Genomic DNA, 17,373 nt, shown 5'->3' with positions numbered 1-17,373 from the left:
TTATGAAATCCTGACTATATCTCAGAAGTATTTAGATTGTTGGTTTTTTTTTTTTCATGTTGGCTTGCAATATTTTCTCATTAACCTGGGAGCTTTGAAACTTGGTTATGACATTCCTGTAAGTTTTACTCCTGGGATCTTTCAGGTAGTGAACGGTAGATTTTTTTTTCTGTTTCCACTTTACCCTCTTTTTCTAGAACTTCAGGGAAATTTTCCTTAATAATTTCTTTTAATATTGTATCCACGTTATTTTTTTAATCATAACTTTGAGGTAGTCCAACAATTCTTATGTTATCTCCCTTCAAACTGTTCTTCAGATCAGTTGTTTTTCTAATGAGATATTTCAGATTCTCTTTTATTTTTTCTAGTTTTATTATTTCTTGGTGTCATATAATGTCATTCAGTTCCCTTTGCCCAATTGTAGTTTTTAAGGAGTAATTTTCTTCCTTAAGATTTTGTACCTGTTTTTTCAATTGGCTAATTTTTTTCATAATTTTCTTATATTGCTTTTATTTTTTCCTTAATTTTTCCTTGATCTCTCTCTTATTTGATTTTTGAATTCCTTTTAAAGTTCTTCCCAGAACTCTTTTTGGGCTTTTGACCATTTAATGTTACTCTTTGGGGTAGGAGTAGCTTTTTTTTACCTCACTGTCTTCCTCTGAATATGAACCCAAATCTTCTTTTATATCATAGTAGCTATCTGTGATCTGGCTCTTTTTTTCTTTGCTTATTCATTTTTATTTTATTTTGTTTATTTTATTTTGTTTTTATTTTATTTTGTCTAGCTGTATGACCTTGGGCAAGTCACTTAACCTGTTTGCCTCAGTTTCCTCATCAGTAAAATGAGCTGGAGAGGTAAGTGGCAAACCATTCCAGTATCTTTGCCAAGAAAAACCCAAATGGGGTCACAAAGAGTTGGACAGTACTGAACAACAACAAAAAAAGGGTCATTTTTGGCATTGACTCACTGCAACTTCTGCTCACTGTTCTTAATTCTGCTCTGTGGAGCTAAGCAGAACAATTACAAAAATCCCCTTCCACATGTCAGGCCTTCAAAGTTTGAAGACCGATAGCTGCCATTGTGCTTTCTCTAAGTCTATTCTTCAGGCTATCTTCATTATCCTCTCATAGCCCCGTGGATAGTTCTGAAATGCTTACTCCAATAGGAGAAGATAGAAGGGCCTGGCGAGCTATGGTCTCAAGGAGTCAGACACAACTGAATGACTGAACAGCAACGACAATATGTCTCCTGCAGCCATTTCTTCTATTGTCCCGTTACTTATTTTTGAGCCCTCTTTATTCTGCTTTTGACCTCTCCTCTTGAAGCTTATCTTCAGCATACAGTCCCAGTAGATTCTTCTATCCATATGTTTCTAAACTGTGGCAAGTGGCCCAGGTGAAGGTTCATAAACATTTTCATCTCAAGGTCATAAATAATCTCATAGGATCCAGCACAATACAATAAACAGCATATTGACTCTAATGTGTAGAGTCAGAGGACCTGGGCTCGAATCTTGGCTCTGCTGCCAATCATTCTCCTGCTCAAAAAAAAAAACCTCAGTAGCTCAGAATTGGCGCCAACTAAACTTTGAGGATAGGTTCGCTATTTTGGACTTTCTTAACTTCAGGTGCCATCCTTCCTTTGTGAATGTTAATAAACAGGTATTGTTTGCTAGAAAATATTCATCTATAGACAGCTATATTGATAAGATGAGAACTTTTTTCCTCAATATTAAAATCCTGAAGTTCCACCAATTTCCCCCTTTCCTGCTTGTTCCACGATTTAGATCAGCATTCACTTGTAGAATTTTGAGAGAAAGTTTGAGAGAAACCCTTTCAAGTAAAGATGCTATGGGGCAGCTAGGTGGCACAGTGGATAGAGCACCGGCCCTGAAATCAGGAGGACCTCAGTTCAAATCTGGCCTCAGACCAAACACTTGACACTTACTAGCTGTGTGACCCTGGGCAAGTCACTTAACCCCAATTGCCTAAAAAAACCCCAAGCAACAAAAAAACCCAACCCTATTCTCTTCCATCCTGAAACAGTTTACCACTCCATCTAGCTAGTCACTGCTCTAGAATCCTTGGGAACTAGGAAATCAAGCCATTTGTTACTGCCATGCCTCAGAGATGAGACCCTTTCTGGGATACCTGGTGATCTTTCTTTGGTGTTACTTCCCCGTCTGGGGTGTTACAATCCTCCACTAACCATTTGGGGATCTGTCATACCTTTTCCTCTACCTGCTACTCGCTTCCCTACTCCCCAGCCCCAGCCTGAGACTATAGGCCCTGCACTGCACAGATGGTTTGACAGAGAACAGACTAGAGGCAAACCTGAGAAATAGGGGCTCATCTCCAGTCCTCTGGAGACCTCTACTGGCTGCAAAGAGTATCCTTCAATAAACCTCAGTATGCATAAATTCTGCACCTGTGGCCCATTACTTTCCTCCTTGGGTATGGAGGCTAGTTTATCACAAAATCACTCATTTATAGAAAGCAATTACCACAAACTAATCAATTAACCAGTATTTATTAAATAACTGCTGTGTGCCAGTCACTATCCTAGGCACTGGAGATATATGTACAAGAAATGAAACAAATAGAAATAATATGGACAGGAGAATTTTATCAAATTCATTTTTCGATGATAGCCTGTGGATCCCCAAAATAACTCCAATTCATTGTATAAAAGGAGTATACACTAAATAAAGTTACTTATATTCTCTAGGTCAAAATATGAACTTCTTGGTCTGACATTATGCTGTCTACAATTTAGCTCCAACCTAACTTATTTTACTCCTTTTCAAGTACCAAAATGACATTAATAACTGTGCCCAGAAGTGGAAACTTCATTTCTTGCATTGATCTCCATGCTTTTTCACAGACTATCCTTCATGCCCAGAATTCAGTCTCTCTTTAGCTCAGCCTCTTATTTCTTTGAAGGTTAGCTCAATTACTACTTCTCTTGTGAAGCCTTTTCTGAGTCTTCCTATTTTTAGAGCTCTCTCCTCTTCTTCTTCTTTACTTTATCATATATCTACTTGTCTGCTTATGTTCATGTTCTTTCCCCCTAGTATCATATAAGCTCCCTGAGGTTACGAGCTGTTAATTTTTGTCCTCTTATGTTCCCAGTGTTTGTCTCAGAGCCTTGAACTTGTTACATAATTTTTGTTGTTTTGTTGTTGAGTCATTTCAGTTACGTCTGACACTTTGTGACCCCTTTTGTTGTTTTCTTGGTAAAGATACTGGAGTGGTTTGCCACTTCCTTCTCCAGCACATTTTAAAGATAAAGAACTGATACAAATAAAGTGACCTGCACAGGGTCACACAGCTGGTAAGTATCTAAGGCTGGATTTGAACTCATGAGGATTGCGCCACGTAGCTGCTCTTATTATAGAATAATAGTAAATAAATAATTATTAAATACCTACTATGCCAAGAACTGGGGATACAGATATGAAAAAAAAGGAAGATTGTCCCTGTCCTCATCATTTCTCACCTAGCTGCACTGCTTTGGGATTTCTCTGACTGCCTGAATAAGTGAAGGATCTGTGATTTCAACAGTATAGGGAAAATTTCTGTGTGCAAACCTCAGATCCCAACCCGATGCAGATTGCAATTTAGTATAGATAAATCCTAGGGAGTTCCCTGAAGGCATATAGAGGTTAAATAACTTACCTATTGCTGAATAGAAATGAAAAAAGCATTTGCTAAACATTCACTATGTGCTTGGCTGTGATAAGTACTGAGGGATATAAACACTGAGAGCAAGATAATCTACTCTCTGGGAGTTTACTTTGTAATAGGGTGGAGACAATACATATTGGGAATGGTGGTCAGAGAAGAGCATTTTGGTCTGGGAAGTCACAGGGTGTAGTGAATGAAGCCACTAGAAAATTGGTTGACTGGCCTTATCCAGGGATGGTAATATTGATTTGATTACTATTTTCATAGCTAGAGATAGAAAGGAGGTGGGGAGTAGGAAAAGAGGCCCATGGAAAGGACATGTACTCTACTGCTCAGCATAAAGATGGCTAGAGAGGTTTGGGTCTCTCAGATATGGAGAAAGCTCACCAAAATTGGTTACATAGCTAGGAAGTGTCTTTGGTAAGATCTGAACCTCAGTCTTCTTTGATCCATGCCCAACACTTTATCCACTATGCCATATTTTCTCTATGCTTTTTCTATAGTATGTGATTAATACGTTTCTGTTAAATTGAATTGGGTTTCTGTTAAAAGAGTCTGTACTACTGACAAGTAGCACAGTTGATGCAGACACTTCTAGAGCTGCTAGTCTGCTTCCTGAAAGGCTTTATAATTTCCCTCCACTGTAGTCAGATCTGCAACTGTCAGCACAAGTGGGTAGAAGGGGCTGTCTTGACAAGCAATAAGTAGTGCAGTTTCTGGGGGCTGTAGCTGTTAGGCTTGCAAGGTGAAAAGCAGTGAAACTATTATCCAAGAGAAGGTTGTTTTTGTTTGGGTGTGAGACAAAAACAGTGGAGTCCCCATCCCCTAGGGAGTGGTTTGTGCCATTGGCTATAGGACAATTAACAGGACCCAAGGGAAGCAACCTGGGGAAGGGGGGAAGGGCCAGGTAGAATCTAAAAGAGTAAGCAGAGGTTGTTCCAGCATTCACAGGGGATGCAAGAGGTAGAGAAAAGATCAGACGATTTAAAGCTGAAAGAGACCTCAGAAGCTATCTAGGTCCAACACATTCATTTTACATATAAAGAAGTGAGGTTCAGAGAGGTTGAGTCACTTGCCCAAGGTCACACAAATAGGAGGTGACAGGGATGGGATTCAAACTTAGGTCCTCTGATTCCAGACCCAGAATCCTTTTTGCTGTATAATTTGTTAGCTTGAGAAATCAGAGCAGAGCTAAAGAAAACAAATTATGAAGGGGAGTAGCAGGCTTCTAGGGGTTAGTGACCCATCTCAAGCAACTTCTCCACCCAATACATCAATCTTTGGTGGAGGAGGCATGACTAGCCTATTTCACTGAATTAGTCATGATTCTGGGTTAGTCAGCCAGGTAGGCCTTATTTGTCTCCTGTCAAAATTGGTTTGTTTATTTGGGGCAGCTAGATGGTGTAGTGGATAGATCACTAGCTCTGGATTTAGGAAGACCTGAGTTCAAATGTGACCTCAGACAGTTGACACTCACTTCACTGCAAAAAGAAAAAAAAAAGAAAAACTAGGTTTGTTTGTTTTCATTTAATGTTAAAGGAGGGATAGTGGCCTTTAATCAGGGCTTTGAGCCTGCCCTGTTTTCTGAACTAACCAATCTAGACCTAAATGTGAGACTATTTCTTGATTACCCACCTGGTCTGCTCATTCTTGTATTGAGCCTGGCTAGTTGTCTTTACCTACTCTTTACCTTCTGGATCATCCAGTTCAGGGGTGAGGAACCTACAACCTCGAGGCCACACAAACTTCATGTTGGATCCAGTCAAAGGGCCGCACTTGAGGACCTAGAGGGCCACATGTAGCCTCAAGGTTGCAGGTTCCCCACCCTGATCCAATTAATATCTTAGCTATGCCTAGGCCCAGTGATCCACTCCATATTGCACCACCCTGGGCAGCTAGGTGGCTTAAACAGTGCTGGACTTGGAGTCAGGAAGAACTGAACTTGAATCCTCCCTTGGACATTTACTAGCTTCGTGGCCCTTGTCAAGTCACTTAGCCTCTCTTAGCCTCAGTTTTCTCATCTTTAAAATGGACATAATTGTAGGCCCTACCTCCTAGGATTGTTAGGAGGATCAAATGAGATAACATTTGAAAAGCACTTTGCAAACCTTAAAGCACTACATAAATCCTGGCTATTGTTAGTATTAAAATTAGATTAGAAAGGTAGATTAAGGCTTAATTTTGAAGGAGGGATGTGAGAGAGAGTAACCATTTATATAGCACCTACTACATGGCAGGCACTGTACTTTATAAATATTTGTAAGTACTTTACAAATATTATCATGTTTAATGTTCACAACAATACTAGTACTAGGTGCTGATATTATTCCCATTTTACAGTTGAAGAAACTAAAGGGTCTCAAATGTCATGCTGAGGAGTTTATTATTATAGAACTTTATTCTATAGACAATAGGGAAACTTTAAGCCTTTGGAGAACGGGAGGAGCAGGAGGAAAGTGGGATTTTAAGATTGCAAAGTTTACAGTAGTGGAGTATCGTCTTAAGATTAACTTGGCACACATTGATGGACCCCGAGCCCTTTGACAACACAATATTATGTGTTGGCAATATGAGGCAAGATGGGGAAAAATCTTTTCTCAGAATTAGAATTCAATTCTATTTATTAGTACTATGTTCTTGGTAACTCTTCTGTCTTTTTATACTGAAGACCCTTCTTGATAAGACCTATGGTGCCTTCGTGTTCTATCCTTCCTTAGTTGATTTCCCTAGTTTTAAAGTCGTAATGATTTAATTTGTGATATCTTCCAGAGCCCTCTTGCTTAGCCTGGAAATGAGCATATGGTTGAAAAAATTGTGTTGGACAATAAAACTTGCATTTCTGGACTAGATACAAGAATGATGGACTCTTATTCAGGAATGGAGTGCATATAAACAAGGTTTGGGAAAAACATATTTCCCTTGAAACTTGTAGATTAAGGAGGCTTTAAAACAAAATAAATATAGGAGGGAGAAAACTGACCATTTACATTTATTAATCACCATATAGGATAATGGGTGCAACACAGGAAGAAGAATAGCAGTAAAAAAGCCCTGTTATTCACAGGAGACAATTTCCATAGAGTTAGAGATGATACAGATGTCTATTTACAGAAGAAGAGAATATGAATAATAATTTAAGCTTTAGAGTTTAATGCAAAGTGGTAAATTCTACTTCATAAGTATCACTGCAACATGCTAAGATGTGAAACACTCAGTGGTGTGCTGGTAAATGTTTAACAACTATTTCTCCCAAAAGCCAGGTATGTCATTGGTCCTCTTAGGATGAACAACAACAATATATGCATGACACAATGTTAACTTTTAAGTCACAATCAACAAAGCAATAAATCAAGCCCTGATTTGTAGTGTTTGCCAGTTTCTGAGGTGTAAATGCTGTCATTGAAAATTTAACAATCGGCTCTCAGAAACCAGTTGGAGCTGACTCTAGCACACCTTGGAATACATCTTTTCAAAATGAATAAGCTGGTATAAAAGGGGAATTGGGTGGGAAGACATTGTATATGAAGAATATGAGGAAGTCCATAATTTTGGTGAAGAATAGGCAGGGGTCCTAGAGATCATCTATACCCTTTCATTGTACAGAAAAGGAAATTGAGGGCCAAGGAAATTAAGTGACTTGCCTGAGGTCACAATGGCAAAAAAAAATAGAGTTTAGAATTTAAACCCAGGCCCTCTGACTCCAAATTCATTGTTCTTTTCATTATACATCCACAGTGATTAATGAAAGGTAAAAGGTAAAAGTGATTAATGAAATGAAAGTAAAATGTAAGAAATTAATGAAATGAGTGAGTAATGAAAGATAAAAACAGAAGTGATGTTATGCTGGGAGTGCATGTTATTGACCAGAGGAAGAAGTGATGAATTCTGGGAGTGGATCACATAGCTGGTGTGGAGACATGATAGAATAGTCGTGAGGGTGTCAACTAGATAGAGCTGTCACTTTCTCTGTGTTCTCTGCCCAAGTGCAATACTGAAAGTAAAGAAGATAGATGTCTTTCCTGAGTCAAAGGTCCTGAAGACCAAGAAGTCCAAGTGTTGAAGGATGTCCACAGTGATGAAAAGAAGAAAATCTGAATGTCTCCTAATTTGGGTAGCCCAAGACATTTCAGCTTTCTGGGAAAACAATTTACTATGAGCTCCTCTGGCTAGTGTATACCTGTATGTATGTGTCTTATGAGGACTCTTGATCCTCCTTAGCTTCTACTTCCCTTCCCAGTGCTCAAATCTGACCTCCTGGCTATGCCACTGGCCATGTGATTTGGATGGGCTATACGACTTCATTAAGCTATGCAGCATCCTTTTATATAGCTATTCAGATAACCTCAGATATCAAGAAATTTGAATCAGAAAGAGCACTTTGTTGAGGAATGCATCCCAGATAAGGGATATTTGCAAGACCTTCGGATAATTTCTTTTCTTACTTGTTAGGATTTTACCAACTAGACTTCATTGTAATACTGCCAAGCATTTCCTTTTTGGCAGATTCACTTGAACTATGTATAGTCCCAAAAAGCTTTCAGTCCTATAGCTAAAACTTGCCATTGTTTAAAGTTAAGAGTATAATCTGTGAACTGAAGGTTGGGGGAGAAAAAATTGAGGATTTTAGAATATTTTAATTAGTCAAAATAATTTTTTTTAAATAGCAAAAAATTAACTTCTGTTTTCAAGTTGACCACAAGAACCAAAGTCGTCTGTTCAATAACATAGATTTCAGTTTCCTTACATAGTTATGCAGCTGGTAGAAAGGAAAGGTGCCAAAACATTGGTGCCAATAATTACTCCATTTTTACACATTAAAAACAAGACGTTATCTTTTGTCAGAAAGAATTAGATTTTGTGGAAACTAGCTGTAAATTTTCTACATGAAATTTTATTCTGCTACCTTCTCATGTGTTTGCAAAAGTACTACAACACTTATTTTAATGTCTGGTTTGTATAACTCTTTCCATAATGGATATAATATGTCTGCTATTTAGGACTTTTAAAATGGCAAATTTGTTCCTAGAGAAATGAATCGACATTACTTGTTAGAAAAGGGAAGCTGTAACTCCTTAAGCCAAAGGCTTAAGATCTCTCACAGGAGCCAATATTTATTAGGGCCTTTCCATGTAGGCTGGGCTAGCTTTTCCTAAAGTTAGGCTAGTTCTTTTCCTTAGGAGAGATTAAAACTGTCTTTGGGACTTGATTGATTCAGGTTGTTGATGTGTGTTGGTGGCTGCTGCAGTACAAAAGACCGTGAAGAGCTCCAGCTCTTTCTTTGAGGCTTCTGACCACGGGCCAGCAGCATGGTAAATACCAGGAAGATGTGCTCAGCTGAATTCATCATCATCATCATCATCATCATCATCGTCATAGCTTACATTTATATAGCACTTAACTATGTGTCCAGCACTGTCCTAAGTACCTTACAATTATTATCTCATTTGATTTTCACAACAATCCTGAGAGGTAGGTGCTGTTATTATCCACATTTTACAGATGAGGAAACTGAGGCAAACAGATGTCGAGTGACTTGCCCAGTATCATCATTTAGTAATAGTATCTAACATTTATATAGTGCTTACTATGTGCCAGGCACTGTGCTAAAGGCTTTACAAATATTACTTATCTCATTTGATCCTCTGGGAGGTAGATGCTATTATTATTCCCATTTTACAGAGAAGAAACTAAGGCAAACAGAGATTAAGTGACTTGCCTGACATCACACAGCTAGTAAGTGTCTGAGGTCCAATTTGAACTCAGGTCTTCCTGACTCCAGGCCTGGCGCCCTATCCATTGTACCATCTCAGTGCCAACGTGATGTCCTCACTGAATATCCTTCCTCTGCTTCGGCTAAGTAAACCTCCTTTTGTTCACTGTTATATGGACTACAAATTTCTAATTTCATTCCAACATGAGACCTAAACTTCCAGGGGACCAGAACAAACATTTATTATTTGCCTGATATGTCTCAGACACTGTGCAAAGAGCTTTACAAATATTATCTCATTTGATTCTCACAACAACCCTGAGATAGGTGCTATTATTGTCCCCAATTAACAGTTGAGAAAACTGAGGCAAACAGAGATTAAATGATATGCCCTAAATTACACAGCTAAGTATCTGAGGCTGGATTTTAACTTGGGTCTTCCTGACTCCAGGCCCAGTGCTCTATTCATTGGTCATTTAACTTCCCCTGTTCTGTAGAATTCATTTCATATCAAGGCCATTCCTTTTGGTAGGAGTTGAAATACCTGTGGACTATTTGTACCCAACCTGAGGTAGAGCCTTCTGTGCTCATATTGGTCTGATCAGCCACAGTCCGACACACTGTACCTTGATTCCAACATAGTGACGTTATTTTGGTCCTCTTCGAGAACGAAGGACGACAACCAAATTGAACTGCCATGTTAATTTCAGCTCGAGTGAAGTAATTTTTAGTGTACCCTAGTTCCTATAGATAACAGATTATTTCCTCCCCGACGGAGATAAAAAGATAAATTTTCCTATGTTTTATTAGCTATTCCATCTAGTTAATCACTGCCCTAGAATTCCCAGGAACTAGAAAGCTGAAACATCTGTGATATGCATCATAGATGTGGCCTTTTCTGTCTGAAAATGGAAAGCTGTGAGCATTCTTTGGTACTAGCATTCTAGAGTTCTGCTACCCCAGGTTTGGTGTTATAACTCCTCATTAGTCATCCAGGGAACTATACCCCTTCATCTAGCTCATCTGAGATTATAAGCCTTGACGTTGCCCAAATGATTCATGGAGACCCACACTGAGACCTAGAGGAACCATAATACTTCTGTTTTATCTCTAGCACTTCAGGCCAAACTCCAGTCCTCTCGAGAACTCTTTCAGTAATATTCTTCAAGAAATTGTTTTACTACGATATCTAAGTATTTTTTGTGTGGATTACTTCTTTCTTCCTTGGTTATAGTGATTTCACATATCACAAAATCACTAATAAAAGGGCAACTGTAACTAAATGCAGAAATTAATGTTGATGGGAGAATATGGTAAATAACCCCCTGTTAAATTTCATTTATTTATTTTATTCTGAACTTAAGAAATAAAACAAATGTTTCCATAACATAGTAGAACAGGAAAAAAAGATAATTGTACATGAAACTGCAAATCTATTATGTACAACTTGCTATTCCTTTTAAGTATATAATAAAGTTATATAGCTACTTTTTTTCTTTTTTTCTACACCTCCCCCCAGAAATGGCTACCATTGTACACAAATATGTGTATGTGTGTGTGTGTGTGTATATATATATATATATATATATATATATATAATATATATATATATATGTATGTATTTATGTAAAACCATTCTATACATAGTGCTATATGTCAGTTCTTTCTCTAGATGCAGATAGTGGCTTCCTTCATATGTCCTTTGTGGTTAATTTGGGTATTTATAATAGTTGAAATGACTGTCATTCAAAGTTGTTCTTAAAACAATATTATTGTTACTGTATACAATGTTCTCTTGGTTCTGTTCATTTCATTCTTCATTATTTCGTGCAAGTCTGTTCACTTTTTTCTAAGATCATTGAGCTCAACATTTTTTATAGCACAGTAATTTTCTACCAAAAAATTATTTTACCGAATTGGGAAAAAAATAGCAATTCCTCTTTTCAATGATTTCTTACAAATCCCTCAAAAATAATCCTAACTCATCTGATGAAAGGAGCTGGGCATTAACTTCATCATAGCATGGAGACGACAATGAGTGAGGCAGGGTAATGGAACACCGCATTGAGAGTCAGGAAAACCTTGGATCGCATACCGCATCAGTATCACAACTAGTAAGTTATAAGTTACTCTGGGCACATTACTTTAACTACTTGGGCCTCAGATTCCTTATCTATAAAATGAGGGGATTGTATTCAATGTCCTCTTGGATTCCTTTCGAACTTTATTATCTTGAAAGTTTTTGCTAATGGAACACAAGGTCTAGAATTTCTTTCAAGGGGAAAGCACCGCCTTAGGAACAGAGCACAAGACCACTGTGCAAGGATGTTAAATTTTCCATGTGAGCCTTTAATTGACAAACATTACAAATCAGGGCTTGAATTATTGTTTTCTTGATTGTTAGACTTAAGAAAGTCATGGATAAAATGTAATGCATCTTCAACTTAAAAGTATGTTGTGTGTACATTTTCTTTTGGATGGCTGATTGTTAAGCATTTACCATTACAACCCTGGGTCCACCCAATATGCCAGCATGTTCTCCTCCTACTCTATTTGGCCCAACTTACTGTCTATTCTGAAGTGGTTTTTTAAAATATAGCTTCACAAATGCCCAAACTAAAACACCCTAGTTCCAGGGCAATTTAAAGTTTTATGGTTGTTGTGCCTTAGTATTAGTGATTATATTTGGACAAAAGAGTAAAATAAAAGAGCACATAGGAACTAGGTGATTAAAAAAGGAGATAGGCTACTCTTCAAGTGAAAGTAAAAGATAAGTAGAGCCTGTGTGCTGCACTGATGCCCACACAATGTTAAAGGACCTAAAAGAACTAGATGTCTAAACAGGTTACACACAGGATAAATTGGAGATTATCAACAAAGGGAAGGTCCTAGCATTAAGGTGGACTAGGAAAGGCTTCTTGAGAAAGGAAGATTTTAGCTTGGATTTAAAGGAATCCAGGAAGCCAGAGGCAGAGATGAGGAGATAATTCTAGGCATGAAGGACAGCCAGTGAAAATTTGTGGAGTATGGAGATGGAGTGTCCTATTCAAGGAACAGCAAGGAGGTCAGTGTCACTGTGTACGTGGAGGGTTATGTGTAAGGTATAAGAAGATTGGAAAGGTAGGGAGGGACAAGGTTACGAAGCTTTTAAAAGCCAAACAGAAGATTTTATTTGTGATCCTGTATTAAAGCATATTCAAAAATATAATCTAGTTAGTTAAATAGGTCAATTTCTTGGATTTAGGAATGGAGGAATTGGATAATTATGTAGGAATGAAAGAAAGCAAAGATAAAAAAACTTTGATTTCTTTAGGGGATCCTTAGGAAAACATAAATGGATGAAATCTATGTGTTTCGAAATCTATCTATTATGAAATCTGTTACCTTGTTATGTGATGTGGAGGAAAGGCCCTGCTTTTGGGGTCTGGGAGTTTTAATCCTAATCTTGTTTCTGCCACTAACTGGCTGTGTGATTTTGGACAAGTCATTTAATCTCCCTGGGCCTCAGTGTCCTCATCAGTAACATGGGAGTTGAATTAGATGCTTTTTAAGGTATATAGTAACATTCTTATTTTATATTAATGTTTAATGGAAGAGTAGCAAGAGTAATAAGATGAAATATAAGCAAAAGTAATAAATATTGAATTTGAGCTTGATTCTGATTAACTTCAGAAATAGGAGAGATCTGATCAGAGGCTAGTCATTGGATGGGGGATATGTGTGTGAATATGTGTGTGCGCACGTGTGTGCGTGTATGCACTTCCACAATTGCCAGTGGGAAAATTAGTTTTCCTGTCCATATAAACTAATAAGATAATGACTATGTGTTTACATAGAGAGATTTCTGTGGAATATTTTTTGCCTAAGTACTGAATTTGGGAATTTAATATCCAAGCCATCTTGGTTCTTTTTTTTTTCTGTTGACTTCTCCCCATCCATACAGAAAATCTTGTTTTTTTGCCAGGCCAGAAGCTTCACAAACAGAGTTTCACTGTAACAGAGAGCAGTTAGGATGTCCAAAGAGGAGGTATGAACATTCAGCCTCTACCCTTCAGGATTATAGGAGGAGATACTTCCAGAGTAGACTTAGTCTGTCTTACAAATTTGAAACATCTGCTCACTTTGGCCTTTTCTACTGAAGCTAGGAAATGTTTACAGGAAAATGACACAGAAGGAGTACCATGAAGATGGGGGAATGAGAAGCCTCAAAGGAGCCTATTTCTCAAATATCTCCCTCAAAAATTGTAATACAAATGCCAAAAAGATCAAGTTCTGTCTTTGATACATATTGGCTCTCATTTTAACCCCTTTGTACCTCAGGAAACTCTCTTAAGTTGCAGAGCTGGTCCTCATCAGCATTGGTAGCAATTTTCTCCTTGGGAATTTCCTCCAACATTGAAATTATTAAGCAAATAAACAAACAAAACAAAAACAACAATAGAAAACCAATCTTCCAAAACATCCTTTTAAATACCTGGGATAGGGCAGCTAGGTAGTGCAGTGGATAGAGCACCGGCCCTGGATTCAGGAGGACCTGAGTTCAAATCCGGCCTCAGACACATAACACTTACTAGCTGTGTGACCCTGGGCAAATCACTTATCCCCATTGCCTAGCCCCCCCACCCCCCCCCCCAAAAATAAATACCTGGGATAAATTTATAATGTGGCTGCTAGGTGGTGCAATGAATAGAGTGGTAGCTCTGGAGTCAGGAAGAGTTCAAATATGGCCTCAGACATGTGACCCTGGGCAAGTCACTTAATCCTTCTTGCCTCAGTTTCTTCATTAGTAAAATTAGCTGGAGAAGGAAATGGCATACCACTCCAGTATCTTTGCTAAAAAAAACTCCAAATAAAGACATTAAGAGTCAGATACTGAAAATGACTGAACAACAACAGCAGCAAATTCACAATGAACCAGGTTCTCATGGTCCATTTTGTTTTTTATATATGTGTATATATGCATATTCATATATATGTGGAAAGAATCTTATGCACATGCATGCACATACAGACATGCAGAGAAATAAGCAGAGATCTGATATGGTGGTGGGGGGAAGGGATGGAAAGAAGCCAATATAACAATTTAAAAGCAAAACATACTGAAATAATACCAATATTCACATCAGAAATAAATCTAGATTTTTTCAAGACATAATAAAATGAAGAATAAACAAATAGAATACATTTCAGGAAGAAATAAAATAAGTAAAAGTATCATAAAGTGAGAGACAGTGTGATGTAGTGACTAGAGAGCAGGCTTGAGTCAGGAAGAGCTGAATTTGAGTCCTATCTCTGACACATATTGGCTGTATGCTCTTGGTCAAGTCACTTGCCTTTTTTCTGAACAAGTTAATTTCTAAGACTATAAAATGCTGAATATCTCCTGCCTTCTGTTGATTGAAGGAGGGTCCTCAACTAGAATTCTTGACACCAGTGAAATCATAATTCTGTCCTTCTCCCCCAGAAGAAAAAAAAATCATGAGATAAAATAAAAAAGGAACTGAGTGTAATTAAGGAATCTCAGGATAATAAGACAAAGAAAATTATTAAATGTCAATGGAAAATATAAACAAAAAATAGATTAGATGAAAAATAAAATTATTTTACTAGAGATCAAAGTATCAAAAGCCATGAGGAAGAAGAAAAACAATCCGTGAAGATTATTTAAATATCAATCAGTCAATATTTATTAAGTGTCTATTATGTGTCAGGCATTGTGCTAAGCACTGGGGACGTGAAAAGAGGCAAAAGCCCATTCCTGCCCTCAAGGAGCTCACAATCTAATGGGGAAGACAATATGCAAACACATATATGCAAACAAGCTACATATGGGATAATTAGGAAATAATTAACAGAGGGAAGGCATTAGAATTAAGAGGGTTTGGGAAAAGCTTCCTATAAAAGATGGGATTTTAGTTGGTTAGTTGTTTGTCCTATGTTTTTGAAAAAGACGAACGACATCACAATGTTGGGGTCAGGGTACAGTGTGTTTGGCTGTGACTGATTAGACCAGTATGAGTTCAGAAGGTGCTACCACAGATCAGGCACAAGTGGTCTGTTAGAACATTTAGAGTGGAAGAGGCTCTGAATTTGGACAGGTCACCTTTCCTTTGTGTTTCTACGATTCTGCTTTGCTTATGGAGTCCAGCACCTTCTTTGATGTGGCATGCCATGTTGGACAGTTCTGTGCCTGCGTTTCCCATGTCTCACAGTCAGTACTAAAGTTCTTCAGAGATACCTTGAGTGTCCTTACACTGCTTCTTCTGATCACCATGGAAGCGCTTACCTTGTTTGAGTTCTCCATAAAATAGTCTTTTGGGTAAGCGCGCATTTGGCATTTGAAATATGTGGCCAGCCCATTGGAGTTACACTCTCAGCAATAGAGTGTGAATGCGTGGCAGTTCAACTCTAGGGGGGACCTTGGTGTCTTGGTGCCAGGTGATCTTCAGGATCTTTCTGAGACAATTCAAGTGGAAGTGGTTCAGTTTTCTGGCATGGTGCTGATAGACAGGTTTCATAGCAATACACTAATATAGTCAGCACAATGGCTCTTTAGACTTTCGTTTAGTATGCAGCCTCATAACTCTTCTTCCCCAAACTTCCTTTTGGAGCCTCCCAAACACTGAGCTAGCTCTGGCAATGCTTGTGTCGATCTCATCTCTGTGAATAGCCCTGAAGCACGTACTGCCAAAGTAAGTGAACTTATCCATTGCATTCAAAATTTCTCCATTTACTGTGACCAATGGTTCCACGTGTGGATGTGTGGTGCTGGCTGGTGGAGGACCTTTATTTTTTTGGTGTTGATTGTCAGGCTAAATTAGCGCAGGCAGCAGAGAACTGATCCTGCTCTGATGTATCTCAACCACAGAGGCTGCATTGAGTGCACAATCATCTGCAAACAAAAAGTCATGCACCAACTATCTCTTCACTTTAGTCTTAGTTTATAGAATTTTCAAGTTAAATAGTTTATAATTAGTGCAGAAGCTGATCTTGATGCTATTTTCGTCCTTGTTGAAGGCAATCACCCTATATAATTTCACTCTATTGGTGATTGGGAAAGCATAAGGACATCTTCTGTCATGTAGAACCCGTTAGGGCATAGACTGCTGACAAACTTCTCTGGGCAACCCAGTTTTGCCATGATCTTTCACAACTGACAATATCAAAGGCCTTGCTGGGCCATCTCCAGTCATCCTGATTGATATCTGGCCATTGGATCCAGATGATTCTGGAGGAGAAAGTGAGGCTGGTGATTTTGCAGAGCCCTCCCTGACTAAAATCCAATTCAATTGCAAGTCATGGCATCATCTTCCTGATGTCATGGTCCTCTTCAAGAACGAAGGACAAACCACAAACCACACACAATCAAAGGCCTTGGAAAGGTCAACAGATGTTGTATACAGACCTCTGTTCTGCTCCTGGCATCTTCCAGATGATTAATAAGCTGATTAAGGAGGTCTCTGGCAGGGATCATGCCAGCAGTGACTAGGGATAAATACCCTGTGGTTGTCAAAAGACAGCCTGTTTTCTTTTCCTTTATAGAGATGGGCAATTGAGGCATCCTCAAGCTTCTGGTGGATGACTTCCTCTTGCCATTTAATCCTGAAGATTTCATGTATGAGCAATAGGCCCCCTGCCTTGTAGATCTCTGCTGGGATGGAATCAGTGCCAGGAGCTTTGTCATTTGAAAGAAACTTGAAAGCATTCGGCATTTCTTCTTCAGTTGGAGGTTTGGCTAGAGAGGAAGTGATTACAACTTGAGGTATGTGATCAATGGCTTCAGCATTAGTTGATGACGGTCTGTTAAGAACACCATGGAAATGTTCAGCCCATCTCTCCAGGATCATGTCCTCGTCACTGATCAGTGTGGCTCCATCTTCACTGAGTAGTTGAAATACAGAGGTCTTTGTCCCATAAATAGTCTTCAGGGCATCACAGAAGCACTTGGGATTATTGCTGTTCAGTATAGAATTGCT

This window comes from Phascolarctos cinereus, unplaced genomic scaffold (genome assembly GCF_003287225.1).
Source record: "Phascolarctos cinereus isolate Bilbo 61053 unplaced genomic scaffold, phaCin_HiC Scaffold_5;HRSCAF=322, whole genome shotgun sequence".
NCBI lineage: Eukaryota > Metazoa > Chordata > Mammalia > Diprotodontia > Phascolarctidae > Phascolarctos > Phascolarctos cinereus.
This window is presented reverse-complemented; position numbering follows the sequence as displayed.